The sequence below is a fragment of the Monopterus albus genome, unplaced genomic scaffold, assembly GCF_001952655.1.
Source record: "Monopterus albus unplaced genomic scaffold, M_albus_1.0 scaffold57.1, whole genome shotgun sequence".
In the NCBI taxonomy this organism is placed as follows: Eukaryota; Metazoa; Chordata; class Actinopteri; order Synbranchiformes; family Synbranchidae; genus Monopterus; species Monopterus albus.
Window position 1 is genome coordinate 1,286,597 of NW_018127937.1, and position 16,491 is coordinate 1,303,087.

General features: G+C 43.6%; 1 protein-coding gene across 1 annotated transcript in view; it reads right to left on the minus strand.

Annotated features, from left to right (window-relative positions):
• The window catches only part of large2 (LARGE xylosyl- and glucuronyltransferase 2), a 163,424-nt gene extending 151,284 nt beyond the window's left edge, over positions 1-12,140 (minus strand). Inside the window, exon 1 of the mRNA XM_020602643.1 lies at positions 12,037-12,140. The gene's annotated coding sequence lies outside the window, so the exon portion shown is untranslated. The remainder of the gene's footprint in view (positions 1-12,036) is intronic.
• Between the last annotated feature and the right edge of the window lie 4,351 nt (positions 12,141-16,491).

The window sequence follows — 16,491 nt, forward strand, 5'->3', positions numbered from 1 at the left end:
CTCCCCACTGTCGCCAAGTGCTTGCTCAAGGGGGATTTGTTGGGTTTTCCCTATGTAATATATTGATAACAGTAAGGTCTAGACCTTACTTTGTAAAGTGTCCTGAGATGACTTTTGTTGTGATTTGGCGCTATACAAATAAAATTTGATTTGATTTGATTTTGATTTGATACATATGTGCATGGTATTAAATGCTCACATTTAGTCCTTGATTTACTGCGGTTTGTTTAGTACAATAGATACCACCGGTGTGTATGAATGAAGCCATAAAGGAGGTGATTAAACCCCAAATTTGGCATGTTTAAACCATCTATTAGCAGGGCTGCAAAGTCTATTAAATGACACCAGGGCTTTTTAATCTCTGCATATAAAACAAATTAGGTAACTATTAAGTGTTGAAAAGCATTTCTTTGATATAGTAGCTATTAAAGCTTTTAGTTGGCAACATGATTGTTGTGGTTACATTAATCCTGCCCCACAGGGACACAGTAACACCTGACCACTTTTTCAGGCTCTCTAGTATCTCCTGCATAATCAGCTTTACAGTATTATCTATAGTCTCTGAGAGTGTTGGTGTAATTTTAAATCCAAGGTCGCTCATCTTTACAAGAACCAGCTGCATTTTAAAATCCCCAACGTCCTCTCTGTGGCAGTATTCACTAGCTGGCAGAAGTTCTTATTTGCTCCAGTTTGAAAATACTCCAAATGCCTGGAAAGTTTTGGCAATTGTACACAGTGATGGCGCTACATCAGACAGAGCAGCAAACATGAACGCAGCAGGGGTCAACTACACAAGGTGCTCTGCAGAGCAAACATACAGCACATATAAAGAGGGAGGCGAGCAGCAGCAGGTTGAGGACAGGCGGAGATCAGAGAGATTATTACCTGGAATAAACAGGGTGGAAAACGTGAAAGAGCGCATTGTGTCAAACTGCCAGACCGTGCTTTTACACCATTTGTGGCTCAACTCTGTGTGTAACAGCTGTCCACCAGTAATCCTAAAACAGAAACTGTGTTACATGTGTTAGATGACGTGTGTCCTCGGGTCAGGATACAAATTTAAGTTCCACAGCAGTAATCTACAGGCAGTTCTATTTCTGTGCAGCGAACCACTGATGTGTTCACTGCACAGGGGGAACAGGCAGCCATGCTGCTGCAGCAGCATTATTAACCCCACTTCACTCAGCACGCGCTTCACTGGGTTTGAGGCCATGTGGGCTGGTGTCACCCCCTGCTAGGACATGTGTGACTTTAGTGCCAAAGTACATCAGCGGGCCCAGATGGCTCATTAGGCTGGAGCAGTGAGCCAGTCCCACCTGAAACAGAGCTCTGGCAGCGAGGAGAGGCCAGCGAGATGAAAGCCTGTCAAAGTGCATCAGAAATCTCTCCTTCTCACCTTCACACCAAAGACTTCCAGCTGATCTTCTCCTCGTGAAGATGCACAGACAACCCGTACCCAGAAACACCAGCGGAGGAGCATTTCAGTCTTCGCTCTAGAACCTCCAACAGCAGCTTGCGTTTCCAACACTCCAACAACACCGTGATTGTAGGAGTGGAGGGATAAAAACCAAGAGAACGCAGTGACAGAGCAGAAGTCCTCGAGTGTCAAGTGCTCATGAAATAATTAGCTGCTCCCATTCTCTCGCTGTCATCCCAGTTGCTGACACCGCCACTCAAACCAGCTGCGGGCACCACTTCTGAAAAACCACAGAGATAATTAACCTGGTACCCGGGCAGAGCCGGCAGCAGAGACGTTGCACAGCTCACTTTACTCTCACATTGTGTAGAAGCAGTCCCAGATCACAGAGGGGAAACCACAGTGGCGGTTTACAATATACTGTGCAGTACTTAAAAGATAATTCAGGTTAAATGACAGCTTGTTCAGCTACTGCTGCTACATCCGTCCAGCTGTCCATTCTCCTCCATGTCCAGTTTCACAAGTCAAAATACATAGTCATGCTTACAAGTCTGTAAATTCCAACTTCCAAATCATGTTTCCTGGAAACAAGTGTAACAGAGGGATCAGTTTGTACACTTCAAGTTAGCAACACAACCTTGAGACTTTACTCAGAACATGGTTGATGAGCTACATGCAACATGTCCAACGTGTCTACAAACATAATTCAACTAAAATCAGAATTGTCTTTAAATGAATGAATAGTTTCCATGAACAAATGAATCACTTATGAATATTCACGAGGCAGAGGCGGTTCTAGAAAATTCTGGATGGGGTGGCCTGGCTGGGGCATCGACTCAGAGAGGGGTGGAACTGGTGCAGTGACGCACCGACAAAGACAGTGAAGAAGCAGACACTGCTGGATTTAAAATTAGCTTTGCAGATGTTTATACAGAGCTCAAGGATGTGTTGAATGCAAGAGAATGCCATAAAAAACAGTCACTCGGGTCAGAAGAGAAACTTTCTCTTTGTAGACTTAAACAGAAATAAGTTTGCTCCCACTCCTGAAGCATCAGTCACAGGACACAGTAAGCAGTGACTTCAGTCCCATGTCCAGAGTTTGCACCAACTTACTCTTTAACTTTAACTTCAACATTATTAGTGCAGATGGGAGTTAAAGACAAAACCTCAAAATAAGACCTAAGTTGAAAAAACCTGGAATGACCCTCTAAAGCCCACTCGCACCTCTTCACCTCCTCTCTCAGTCTCTCTGTCCTAGATGTCCTTAAGATGATTCATGGCTCTTGGCTCATGATTGATGGCTCCCTGCCGAAGCTCTGTACAGGGTTTTACTGCCTTTACCATTTCATCAGTTCATGGACTGAATCCCTGGGGGGCGGAGTAAATCACCCAATTACATCTATGCTCCTCATTGATCTCGCTCCACTTCTTGTTTCTCTGGAGCAACCGAAGAAAAAATACCAGCTTCACACTATTGATGCACTACAGTGGAGGGGTTAAACACTAAGCAATTATAATAACATCCAAGCTTTTTGTTTCTCACAGGAGGATGCTTGGCCACTCCCCTGGGCTCTCAGCACCGTGACAGGAGCCATCTGAAGGGGCCTAGCTGCCGCCTGGGGGGGGGGGCACCGCCTGTAACATGGGCATCAAAGACACTGCATGAATGCAGAGAGCACAGCAGTGCACGTGTTCATGTAAATACCGAGTGTGTGTGTGAATTAGCTGAACATTAGAAATGTGCTAAGCCTGTAGTTTTAAGCTTGAAGGCTCTAAAGCTGCCTTAATTTTGGACCTAAGGGCAGAAGACAAGCTGGCAGACACAACCCTGACACATTATTAGCTTAAACTAGGTGGTGACACATTTGTAAACAACTGCCTATTTACACACCCAGCAGACAATATGCTCCTCCATGTGCAGTGTGTCCGTGTCCCCCGGGTTAGCCTCAGCTCGGTGCTCCCTCGCTGTTCCCTCAAATGTTCTTTATTTAAACTCGTGAGCTGAAACAATATGTGAATATGCAGCTGTATCTTTGGGTTTTGGACTGTTGTCCAGAAAAAGCAGCAGATTCAATGTCAGCTTGGGCTTTAGTAAAAGGTGAGGTCAGTTTTCACTGCTTTGTGAAACTGATAGAGAAACTGATTGATTAGCTTTTCATCCAGATCATTTTTGGACCCAAGAACTACATAAAAATCCACCTTAAGAAAAATGATAATGGTAACACTTTATTCAGAGACACGCAAGGATGTGCACAAGGAGATAATGGAGAGATCTCTTTTTTAAAATTATAGATTGGGAGCAGAAATTTTAATCTCAAAGTACTTGGCAGTCCTGTTCCATTTCTGCAGTCCAGTGTGTAGTATTTCTAATGAAGCAGGCCTGTGATCTCTCCACATAATCACTGAATCAGAAAGCGAGCAGAGCCGAGCAAGAGCCACTACAGAAGTACACTGAAAAGCTTTCAAAGCAGGCCGAGGACAGACGTGCAGCTTTCAGCAACAATTACCCACCATTAATTTGATTATTGACATTTCAACTAGAAGGGACTTTGCTCCACCACACATACGACTGAACATGGTTTGCTGAGGAGGTTTTTGGAGCGGCCCGATGGATGCCGTTGCCTGGACGGCGCCTGAGCCTGCGAGGAGCCCCAGTGAGGAGCCCTGAGCTCTCTGGTGGTGCAGGAGGTGGAGTTGGGGTGGCGGTGGCATGTGAAACGAGCAAGGACTATGAGGAACAGGCTGTTTATGAATGACACAAGCAAATGAAGGCCACAGTTTTTACAATAATAATGAAGATTATTCTATCATCACCTGCTGATAGTAGCTATTCATTTACCTTTGACTATGCACAGAAACATGTTTGGCTTTTCCACAAAGACTGAGGAAAGGAAATGATAAAGAAACAAGGCAGGGCGTAATGTCAGAGTGTGTCTTTATATATATTAGCATCCAGGGAGTAGATGTCTTTCAGAACAGTTTCCCCAACGTGCACTGTGTGCAAAACGTTGTCCAAGCATTAGTCTCCACCGCCGAGCTTCTGAAGTTGGTGGTATTCTGGTTCAAACCTGCATCTTGTTAAAATGCTGCCAAGCCCATTGTCAGATCTCACCCAGCTCATGTCAGAACAACGCCCAGAAATGTGGATGAGGGAACTCGGTGTTTATGATTTATCAGCACATTATTCCCCAGACACAGCTACACAATTATTCAAAACCCTGTCAAACACATTGAGCATGGAAAGCACAACCTTTACAGCTGCTATTGATTAAAATCTGCTGTGGTGATGGAGAGAACAGCGCCCGGAGGGGCTGTTGACAGGCCTTCTGTTGACGCACCCTACACTGCTCATTTGTCAGAGTTTAGCAGAGCTCAGGGCCCTCACACCGAGAGCCAAAGAGGTAACTGCAGTTAAATGTCAGAGCTGTTTTACAGGAGTTTTAATACAAGAAGACACTTTGTTCACATGTGGTCTACTACAGTACTTCCTTAAAGCTGCTGCTAGCTACTGGAAGCCGTCACAGTGGCAGCGTGTCAGGCTAGCAAGCCCCGATTCCTGCATCAGCTGAGACGGCGAACACAACAAGAGTATAGGAGACGGGTGACACACGTAGATCCAAAAAGCTGGGCCAGCGGCGGTTGCTATTCCTTGTGAATGAGACCCAGATTTGCATATACTGTGTTCTGTCACGCAGCGTGGTTGTTTCCTAAATCTGAACCAAGTGAAAGCATGATTGTAGGAGCTGTCCAATTCATGCACAGCTGGATTGTTTTTATAATCACTGCTGTACCAATGTGACAATCAAGACTAACATATACAGTAATTCTGTTCTCTCACTTTATCACACATGCACTCTACTCCAATGACGTCCGATTGTGTAGTAATGTCCAATTTAACACCGGCAGACAAGGAAAACAGATGAGTCAAACACAAAATCCACACAATTCTCATTTTGCTGACATTTCTATCCGGCTTCAGAGCTGCAGAGTTACACTGTACACCGAGCTGCTTTGGCCTCTCAGGTCATTTAGTGATATTATGGCTTTCCTTTCATGTCCACCAACATGCACTGACACTGGAGAGGTTCTGCTGGACCCGTCATTTACCCAGCCTGCTCCAGTGACTGCTGTTTCCTCCTTGTTCTCTGTGCTGCATGTTTGGCTCTAACAGGGTGCGTCTATGAACCACAAAGGTCTCCAGCATCATGTGGAGCATATTAATGCTGACCTCTGGAGACACACAAGTTATTTTTGTAAAGAATAAAATCACCCTCCCACATGGAAGTAGAAAGTTCCCTCAGTGCCAAAATGTAAATGGCGTAACAAAAATCTACATTTTTTTATGCAACAGGACTCATTGATTCAAAACACAACAGTAGACTTATCTTTGCTTTTTAGAATCTTTTGTTTATTACATTTTTATTAAGATAAAATACAGGGTGGGCCACAGAAAAGTAGCCCACCCTGTATAATTCAGAGCGCTTGGCTGCAATGTCTCTACAAAACCAAAGAAATATGTCCTGCACCTATGAAAGGAACCATTTAATTACAAACTGATTTTTCTTCTTCAACTCATCCGATAAGTCCGAATAAAACAGCTGTTTCTATTCCCAGACACAATTTAGTCTGCAGCGAACAAGGCAGAGCTACAGTGGCCTACATACTACATCGCCTCACCACAGCCAACAACACTGCTACACACTCAACACACACACACACACACACACACACACGTTGAAGCTAGTTTGAATACGGCTGTCACATGCATTCAGCGTAGTTGCAGCCACACTGTCTATTTCTGTCCTGTACCAGGTGTGGGAGAGCTCAGAACAATCTCTTGGCTTTCATTACCCCCAAATGGTTTCCTCTCTCTCCTGTACGCATCCATGCATGCATGCGACTCTACTCTCATGTCTAGGAACACAATCTCAAATGTGTAATAAGCCAAGGTCCTTCACATTTTCTCTGGTAATTAATGGTTGCTCTTCACCGGCAGCGCTGGTCAGCATCCTGTTCACACACACATCGCTATGTTCCTTATAGTAGAGCTGCCAGGCCTGGCGCATAAAAAAGGCTTAGGCCACCAACAGATTTGTTATTTTAGCAATGTTATGATGACGATATAGTTATATATCAGAAAACAACCAGAAAATCTAGGAAATATGTACACAGTGTTAAAAAACACAAAACGCTCCCAATGATGTGTTGCACTTGAAGCCTGACACTGTGCTGCCGTTCCATCACATGAAGCCACCGTCTGGGTCCTTCCTTCTCCACAGCCTGGAGCTGATTTGGCTCATTCTCCTGCTACAGGATGAAACCATGCAAAGCTCCGACTTCCTTTGTGAGTGGCCTTTTCCCAAATGATGCTTCAGAGGGTGGAGGACCAGATTTTGTACAGAGAGAATGTGCTGTGGTAAGTCGTCAAACAACAGTTGGGACCTGTAGGAACTGTTTGCATCAGTTTCATTTACTTCAACTGCTGCAGAAAAGATGGAGGTTCACCTGCTACTGATCCCCGAGAAAAGCCTGGGTTATGTCATTTGCACACTGTTTTAATTTTTGGTGACTTTTTTTTACCTGTTTCAGTTTACTTCTCATGTTGTACAATTTAAAGTTATTCAATGCTTATGTCTATAAAAACTGGAAAATTTGGGGTGCTCTAAGACTTTGGACTGACAGTGTAGTCGTTACTGAATTCATTTCATTTTCAGGTTTCCATCAGTGAAGCGACAGTTCAAGCTTCCTTGTTTCACATAACTTTGTTGCTGAATGTTCTCTGCAAAGGGCTGAAACTTTTCAGACTTTTCAGAGGCACCTTTCATACCTTTGACCCATTTATATCTGGAACTGGCATGTGCATTTGGAAGTTCCATTCAAATACAGTACCTTGTCACGATAGCAGGTGGAAATGGTGAAGAGTCCATCTCCACCTGCTATCACGATGTGATCATCTGATACACCTGGTATTAATTAGCTTTCCTGTTGTGATCAAATCTCAGGATGTAAACAGGCAGAGCTGGTGAACTGGTCAACCAGCTGTACAGATGCTGTTTACATCCTCATTTCATTGCATTAAAAGTGTTCTTCAATAAGGTGGTCTGATCCAGATATATGTGCAAATGAGAATGTGGATTCCAGACCTGGTGGTGCCGACTAGTGTTTTGGAGAACATGTCTAACTCCATCTCTACTACCACGGCATTCAAGTCTGTCCTGTGGAACAAAACATTTTAGATTAAAAGCACTACTGTGCTAAAAGTGAGATACAGACAATAAATGGTGAGTCTGAGAGGAAAGACAAAGTCGTTTCTGATACCACTGTTGTGATTTTTTTGTTCTGTAAACCTTTTTGTTTACTTCTTGACAGTTATATCTGATGAAATGTCTTTAATACGTCAGTGAATGATGAGGAAACAGGTGGGGAGGGCATCGCACGTCGCCAAGATAAAGACAGAAGTGAGTTCTCCAGCAGGGATTTCCGGTGCGAGACATGCGTGCTAATGTGACAGCCTGGAGTCAAGCATGAACAATACGAGCCCCCTGCTGCACCGAGAAATTCTTTGATTTCCCTTCCTCCTCCAGTTTGTGTCGTGGTCTTGTACTCTTCAAAAATAGACTTGCATGGCATGTTCTTAGCCTCTTAATATTTCATCACTCCACTTAGCTAGACGGGCATCTATTATTCACTAAGAGGTGGTAGCAATTAAGGACCCTGCCAATCAGCGGAGCCCCGAGGGTCCCGGGTGTTACCAGGAATCTGCTCGCAGACTGCAGAGAGGCGATTTGAGGACAGGAGACATTAGCACATCTGGTGGCTAAGGATAGAGACTTGTTAAAAGATATGATGTCTGTGAGCTCAAAGCATATGGAAGCACAATAAAGCAGCAGCAGGAAGGTTGTCCCGTAGCCTTCCCAGAGGATCGGGGTTTCAAACAGTCTCCTTGAGCAGGACACTGAATGCAACACTACCTCTATTTTTATTCAGGTCATGTCTACAAACAGAGCTTTGAACGTGAAATATTGTGAGCGTACACACAGTCAACTGTGACAGATGGCAGTCATTCACCACACCACCGTAAATGTGTCAGCAAATGAAAAGCACATAATAAGACAATGGGAGATCAGTTCACATTTACCAACGCCATTATAAATACAAATATAACACTTAGAGAATAGAGCTAAACTAAAGACTAAAGCTGAGAACAAAGCTAAAGAGCAGCCTAAACCTGCACAGACAGGGCACACTTCCACAGACAGCTGTCATGGATGTTTAAGACTTTTATAGTCAGCAAGGAAAATAAACCTTGTACTGCAAATTAAATACACTATACTCAGACTATGATCCAAAGACAGACTTTACAGAGTCCAGCAGGCACAAGTCAGAGAACTCTGACCTTTCATATCATCAAAATATGAAAATAAAGCCCACTTGGTTGACAACACCCATAGCGCACTGCACCTGAGCACCACAAAACGAGGCAGAGGACTGGTGATGCCAAATCCCCACAACAAGGTTGTATTTTTCAGTATAAGCACCCTAAATTCATTAAATTAAAATTGTACAATTTCAGTTTGTCTGTTGATGCCCCAGAATAACCTTCAGTGCCATTTTGTACTTTTCCTGTCTTTTTCTGTTCAATCTGTAGGCTATTTGAAAAACAAAAACAAATCTCCCAGACTGAATTTTGATTTTTCTAGGAGTTTCCCAGCCAAACCCTGAGGGTCGACAACCCTAACTGACCCAGAGTGGAACAGACCATAAACTATATAAAGATGTGGCCATGTGTAAATCTCATCTGGATTTTGTCTGAATACCCAACACTTGAAATGACAAGAGGAAATGTGGCCTAAAGGTGACAGAGGAATATCAAAGCAATGGACTGATGTTTGACCGAGACGAGCCCACAACAACCCAAGCTAGAAACACACTGGGGCAGCTTCCTTTTTTAAATTAATATTATATATACTTTGTGGTGCTTAACTCCTGTAGCTACGCTGCCCTGGTCGTGCCTGATCCCGTCTGACCTCAGCAGTTAAGCAGGGCTGTTCTGTTTTAGTACTTAGATGGGGAACCACCTGGGAAAACCAGGTGCAATGGTTCCACCCAGCCACTTGGGCTGTGTTAGCTCTATGTGCCAGTCCCAAGCCTGGATAAAATGGGAGGGCTGCATCCAGGAGGGCATCAGGTGCAACACCACATGCCAAATCACATAGTGATCTGCTGTGGTGATCCCCAAGTGATGGGGAGCAGCTGAGAGAGGAAGAGCAACAGTTTTTGGCACCTGGCTACACTATGAGCAGAGACCTAAAGGTCTGGAGCCAGGCTAAGAAAACTGGATGTTCTAATAAAGTCAATTATAAAGCATTTATATTAATTATAGGTTCTGCAACAAAGTGAACATTATAGATGGATAGTTTTCTGACCCATCACAAACATATTAGATTTGGTCTACTTCAGTCTCCACTGCCCCCACCTCCTCCAGAGGAGGAGAAAAGATGGAGATGAGAAAATCTGCCCACTCACCCCCTCTGGGAGCACAGAGGGAGATAAAGTGACAGAAGACTAAATAGAGAAAAGGAAAGAAGCAGCAAAACAGAAATTGGAAGGGACAGAGGAAAGTGCACCGTCCTGCTGTTTGTGCAGGAAGACTTTTATCAGCCGACTGCAACATAAACACGACCTGCAGTCACTGGAGCAAAGTCATCACCTAACATTCTGAAACCAAGCCAAACAGACCTCGTGTTATTAATGAACGAATCTGCTGCTAATCTGCTGCTCTCGGCCTCACACACACACGCACGGTGACCATTAGGAGGTTGACTGATGAGTTGACTGGGTACCAAGCGTTTCAAGGCTGCCTGAACGTAACTGAGAACACATTAGTCACGCTGTAGTTGCTATGAGTGGACACAAATACAAACAGCTGAAATTAGTTTCTTCCACAGCGTGTCTGGACTCAGCCTTAGCAGTGGGGTGGAGGGTTCAGACGACTGGGTGGAGCTCGGAGTAGAGCCGCTGCTCCTTCACATCGAAAGGAGCCAACTAAGCTGGTTCAGGCATCTGATAGGATGCCTTCTGGACGCCTTCCATCAGAGGGTTTCCAGGCAGGACCGACTGGAAGGAGGCCCCGGAGCAGACCCAGAACAAGCTGGAGGGATAATATCCATCTCATGGAACCTGGGAAGACCTCAGGGTCCCCCAGCAAAGCTCTCCAGCTCCTGCTGAGTTGCACCTTGCCTAACCATGACTGCACAGTTACACATCCATTCTTATTACCACACTTTAATCTATAGAGACAGATTTAGATATTTAGTTTTTTCTTCTTTATGCCAATACTTCTTTATTTGGTATCAGATGTTTTACAGTATATCTTTGACATGGTACCAGAGTCTCTTCAATCTTTCAAAGCTGTAAAATGCCACATGCCTTACTAACATCAAGGTGCAGCTCATTTTCAGGTAGTCACCACAAACTCAGTCAGCAGTCTGCCACACAGCATTTCACTCCCAAAACAAATCTTATGAAAGTATTATAGTGATAATTTGAGATAATCTTGATTATTCAGATCACACTGTGATTAACAAGTAGAGAATATAAGAAATCTCCTATCACTGAAGATTAACAGCGATGTGATCATGACAACCTCAGACAGAAAAACTAAAACCACAGCCAGCCACAGGGAACACACATTAGACAAAGGACAGCAAAACCGAAAATACCCTGAACGCAGACAGGTTCGGGGGATTTTTCGTACAGAACCCAGATCACAGCTGCATAAAAACTAATGTACTGTAAACAAAATGCTCGGAGCAAAGCGCAAGTGGAAACGTCTTTATGCTCAGTCACAGCAGCTGGGAGGGTCCGGTGACCCTGAAGCAGTGAACACAGTGTGAAACCCAGAGCTGGAACTTCACCACAGTGCTTCAGCTTGTCAGATTATGTGTGAGAAACCTGGACTTTACAATGTCCCTGGTAATAATGACGGTGTGTTGAAGTCCATCCTGCAAAAAAAAAAATGATCAGGAATGTTAGACATCTGTTCCAAACTGGACTGAGCATTAACACTGTGTGTCTGGGGACTTTATTTTTTTTAATGACATGGATTTGTCTTATTAAACATGTTTAACTGTTTCACTTAAGTGAAATAAACAGGCTGTTCAGTCAGAATACAGAATAGGTGTGTCAGGTTCACACTGGCCGCTTTACAACCTAATGTCCCAAAGCAACAGCTCCACTGTGTTTCTGTGTTACAGAGATCATATTGTGTAGTTTTGCCTGGACCTTGATTAAAAGTTTGTTGTGCTGCTGAGGTGGACAGCAGTGCACGGAGAGGTGTTTCTAACGCTCGTCTTCCCCACACACAGACATGAGAACAAAATAATTCCTAACTGTACAATTTGTACACATCTGTTGTACCTTCTGCACATTAGACCGTTTAAGGAAGCTCAAGAGCCGCTTTCTGACAAGTGCTTGAAGTAATAATGACAGATCAACGTGCGACCCTAGACTCACTGACAGATGCCAGTGAACAGCCCCAGCTCTCTGCTGAGCGTAGACCCGCCCTCAATCCGAAACAAGTCTGCACTCGAGTCCCCGCTGTGTGCGAGTCCACTCACCGTGTCGCTGCCTCCGGCCACCGTCTGACCGACCGTCCGGCGGAGGACCACAGACCGCAGCGTCTCCGCGCTCCGAGGTCCACCGGTGCTCCACACTGCGGTCAAGACAGACACAACGAAACCAGGCGTTTCCACGTCACACTTTCAAAATAAAACACCAGGAACTAGCATCAAAAGGAAGCAAGGGGAGTTTGTTTGTAGGCTATTTAACATTTCGGACACGAAGGCAGTTCACATGACACATACAGTATACCCAGGACAGGAGGAAAGGTTAATGTTGGCTATGTAAGGTTCAGTGCAACACGAAACGTTTTTACCTGGATTTAAAGGTGATCAGAGATGGACCACTGAGTTTATTTCATGTGGGATTGTTGTTTTGGTCACAAAGCTACAAACTCTACCTTCTTTAATAAATCACAACCTGATTTTATATTTCACATGTAGGATATGTGATCGGTGCGTTTGAGCCCATGGGTGTATAAAGAAAAACACAGCAAACAGAAACTGCTGACGAATTCGGCGTACCTTAATTCCAAAACATAAACAAATATAGACTACACGGACTCTCAGTCCAACACACTGCTTGTTTCCTGTTTCAGCAGTCAGTTTTAATGCAGCATTTTCCAAAAGATTTGCTAACACCCCTGAACGGCGCACGTGACGTAGGCAGCGTTGATCGGACAGGTGATTGGCTAGTCCAAACCAGGTGGAGGAGGGCGGGGCGTCTGTGCTTCTGATGGGACTCCAACGGGAGCAGGTGTATTTAATGTTTCTACCGCCTAAGCCTGCTGCATTAGATAAACAGAAACACATATTATCATGTTTTTCTATTTTCTCATCCAAAGAAAAGTTGTTTTATGCTGCTCTACCAGTGAAAACTGAAACCACACTGCAGGCGAGATGGGTTTTGTTTTACCTTTGTTGGCCACCTCTCTTCTTCAGTAATGCTCTGATCATATACACAGTTACACTAGCTTCTGGAAGCAGTACGTAGTACGACCCAAGGCTATGTCAGCTGACCCAACCAGCTCGCTTCTCCAACCTTTAGGACAATACTTACTGACTTAAAGGTGCCACAATAAAATAATAATGAGCAAAAAATATAGCCCACATTTGTTTACCTGTAAAGAGAAATCATTTAAGGTCCCTCTTAGTATTTCTAAATCTTTGTAAAAACCATTTGTTCCTGGATGAGGACGTTTCTGTCCCAGGTGTCCTACTGCACACACCTACTATAACTGACTGAGAGATACAGTGGCAAGATAAATAAATATAGGCATGAAAGATCAGGACTGTTGGTGTTTTATCAGCTTAGACGTATTTTCTTTGTTGACATTTGTGACTTTGGTGAAGATCAGATCACATTTCATGACCAATTTATGCAGAAAACCAGGAAACTGCAAACAGTGCCGTGACTTTTTCTTGCCACTGTAGATGGCAGCAGAGTATGACGCCATCATCTGTCTCGACTCTAGGATTATAAGGACTATCTGTGGATCGCACATAGTCACAGTATGTTTATCAGAGCTGCATCAATCAGACCTACGTCATTACAGTCGAGTGGAGCCTGGACACCCAGAAAGAGAGTGCAGAGACTTGGGTTTGGGGCCCCATCCCTCCTCCTCGCTGTGTGAACTCTGGGAGGAGGCTGAGTGCAGAGAAATGTCTGTATGTCTGTGCTGAGGTAGGAGCGGTGGCCTGCCTCTCTCTCCACTTCTTCTTCTGTAATTCACCAAATCTGCCAGATGCTTGCTGTTGCTGAGAGATAGAGCTTTATTGTCTTCTTCTAAGGGATAAATCACTCTCTTCTTCCTCGCTTTAAACCACTTTAGAAGCTCTGATGTCTTCTTTATCTTCAGTAATAAAGTCAGAGAGGCCTGAGAGAGGAGACCGCATCAGCCATTGAGACATTATTTTAAAAAACTGTTCAATAAGAAGCAAATACTTTGAAAATGCACGAATAAAGGCATTTATATAAATAAAGAATTCTTTCCTTCACTAGCTGGTTAACTGGTTTCTCTATAAAATGCCTGAAAAATATGCATTTTATCATTTCCCAGAGCCCAAGGTGACCTCTTCAAATTGTTTTGTTTGAGCAACAGTACAGTAAGTCTGAGATATTCCTTTTACTGCTGACACCAGCAGAATACCATATATACTGTATGTGACCGAGCAGCATCGCCTGATCATCATGTTTGAGAAGCTGAGACCATCAATTAAATGATCAAAACAGATCCTGATTAACAATCTGTTTGTTGAGCAGCTAATTACTTTAGGAGCTGCTCATGCAATGGATAATGCAAGTAAGAAAACCTCATTCAAAATCACATTATTTGTAAGAAAGCAAATACATAACTCAGTCTCTCAGGACTTGAGCCTTCTCAGGGTAAGTGTAAGGGTGAAATATATATTCACATTTTCTATATATTAGCAGCCACCACTGCAAGTTAAATGTCACAGTTCAACAGAAAAGGAGAGTCTGGGCCTCACTTTATTCACGTCTAGAACAACAGACTGACTTGTTTAATGAAAAGGCCTTCAATGGCTACATGATGTAAAAAGACTGAGACTAAAGCTACCTCAGGACACTCAGGCTGGAGGATGATGTGCTACCCTAGCTTTGCAAAAACAATAGCTTACAACTGTAGGTGTGAATGTTAGCGGCTTACATTAGAGCAGACAAACGCGGTGTTAAATCCATTCCTTACACTTTGTGTGTGTGTTTTTTTTACCATCTACTGCTCCTTTTTACATGACATCAGAAGGAGGATCTAACTCAGCTCTGCACCCTGTGGCGGTGAAACTTCGAGCTGCCTGTTGTGTAGCACAGAGAAACAGATGGTTCAGAAGATGAAGACATACAAGTATTTGAATATATGAAGACACATTCGCATCTATTCCTTTAAATCATATTGTTTCAGGCAGCACGCTGCCTTGGTCGCTTCCTGTGTGTGCAGAAACAAAAATACAGACAAGAATAAAGCATAGTACATGTTCTAAAGTAACAGGGACTAGTGTGTGCTCCAAGTAAAGACAAAAAAATGTCTGCAGTGTTGACTTTGATGAAGGCTGATGTTGTTGCCCTCCTGCTGATGGCACACACCGCTAAATTCATCAGTAGGTGTCGTAGAGTCTCAGTGTCCCATGACGATTAGAATCTCTAAGGCTGCTTCTCAATTCTCCTAACTGCATCCTCACTTCCATCTTTTGCTTGTGCCTTGCTGCTCCCAGTGGTAGAACAAGTATCTTTTACCTAAGTAAAAGTACCATCACAACACTATAAAACAGCTACGGGACAAATCACAATCATACATTCAAAGTTAAATACAAAATTATTACTGTCAAAATGTACTTAAAGTACTCAAAAGTAAAAGTACTCAATTGCTGAAAATGGTCCCCATAACCTTAATTATTAAGGTTAAGGTATTATTAATTAACTTTCTAATCCAACAGTATTTTTCAGGCGAACCCTAACTTTCCCATGTGTGTTAAAAAGCTGCACACAGCTTTTGTGCTTTTCTACGGGTCTTCAGGGACGAGTGGATGAAACCAGCCCAAGCTGTACCTGAACACTAAGGAAAGCTCCAGACCATCCTTTACTCAATTCAAAGAGATAATTAGAAAATGATTTAGGCTATTTTTGCTTTACACTGATTATAGCTTAGTGGGAGTTCAGCTGTATTCTCCTCCTAAGAATTGGCCTTCAAATCTCTCAAAGTGCACAAGGTTTCCTTTTCAGCACAAGCAAAAGTGACTGGGAAAGGGAAGTGGTCCATAAATCCAGAGCCAAATAAAATAAGTTTAAATGCATTTACGTGGCGCTCTGAACTTCCTGCCAGCGAGTCAGCCTGAAATCAGCTGTCATCCAACACACACACTAGTACTCCTAACTCTGTGAGGACACTCTGACATTAAGCATCCCTAACCTCTTAGGAACATCCTCACCTTAACCCTAAATCCAAGCCCTAACCCTCAAACCGCCCTTTGGAGGTGTGTCAGAAAGTAAAGACTGGCCAAAATGTTCCGACTTTCCCGGAACATTCTCTAAGTGGTCCCCACAAAAATAGCCAAAGCTAGTACACACACAGCCTAGAGAAATGGTCGGCTGCCATTCATAAGTCACAGAGTAAATCTGGCCTCCTGGCTGGCTGCTGTAGATGAATGTTTCCTCCCTAGGAGTAAACAAGATTCCGAAACTGCAGTTATCCAGCCGGGCAAAACTGAAACCAATCATTTGTTGTTGTTGTTGTTTTTTTACTTTTCCAGCCCAATCTTGTTTCATCACACTGTGAAAGGAAATGTTACTGCTGCTAAATAGTTTGTGAGGAATGGGAGCAATTTTAAAACAAGACTAAATGTCTGTGTAGTGGCGATAGCAGCCCTGTGAGGCTGTACTGCTCACTGCACACCACAGACATATACACAGCGAGAAAAACTGGCGAGCTCCAGGGCTGC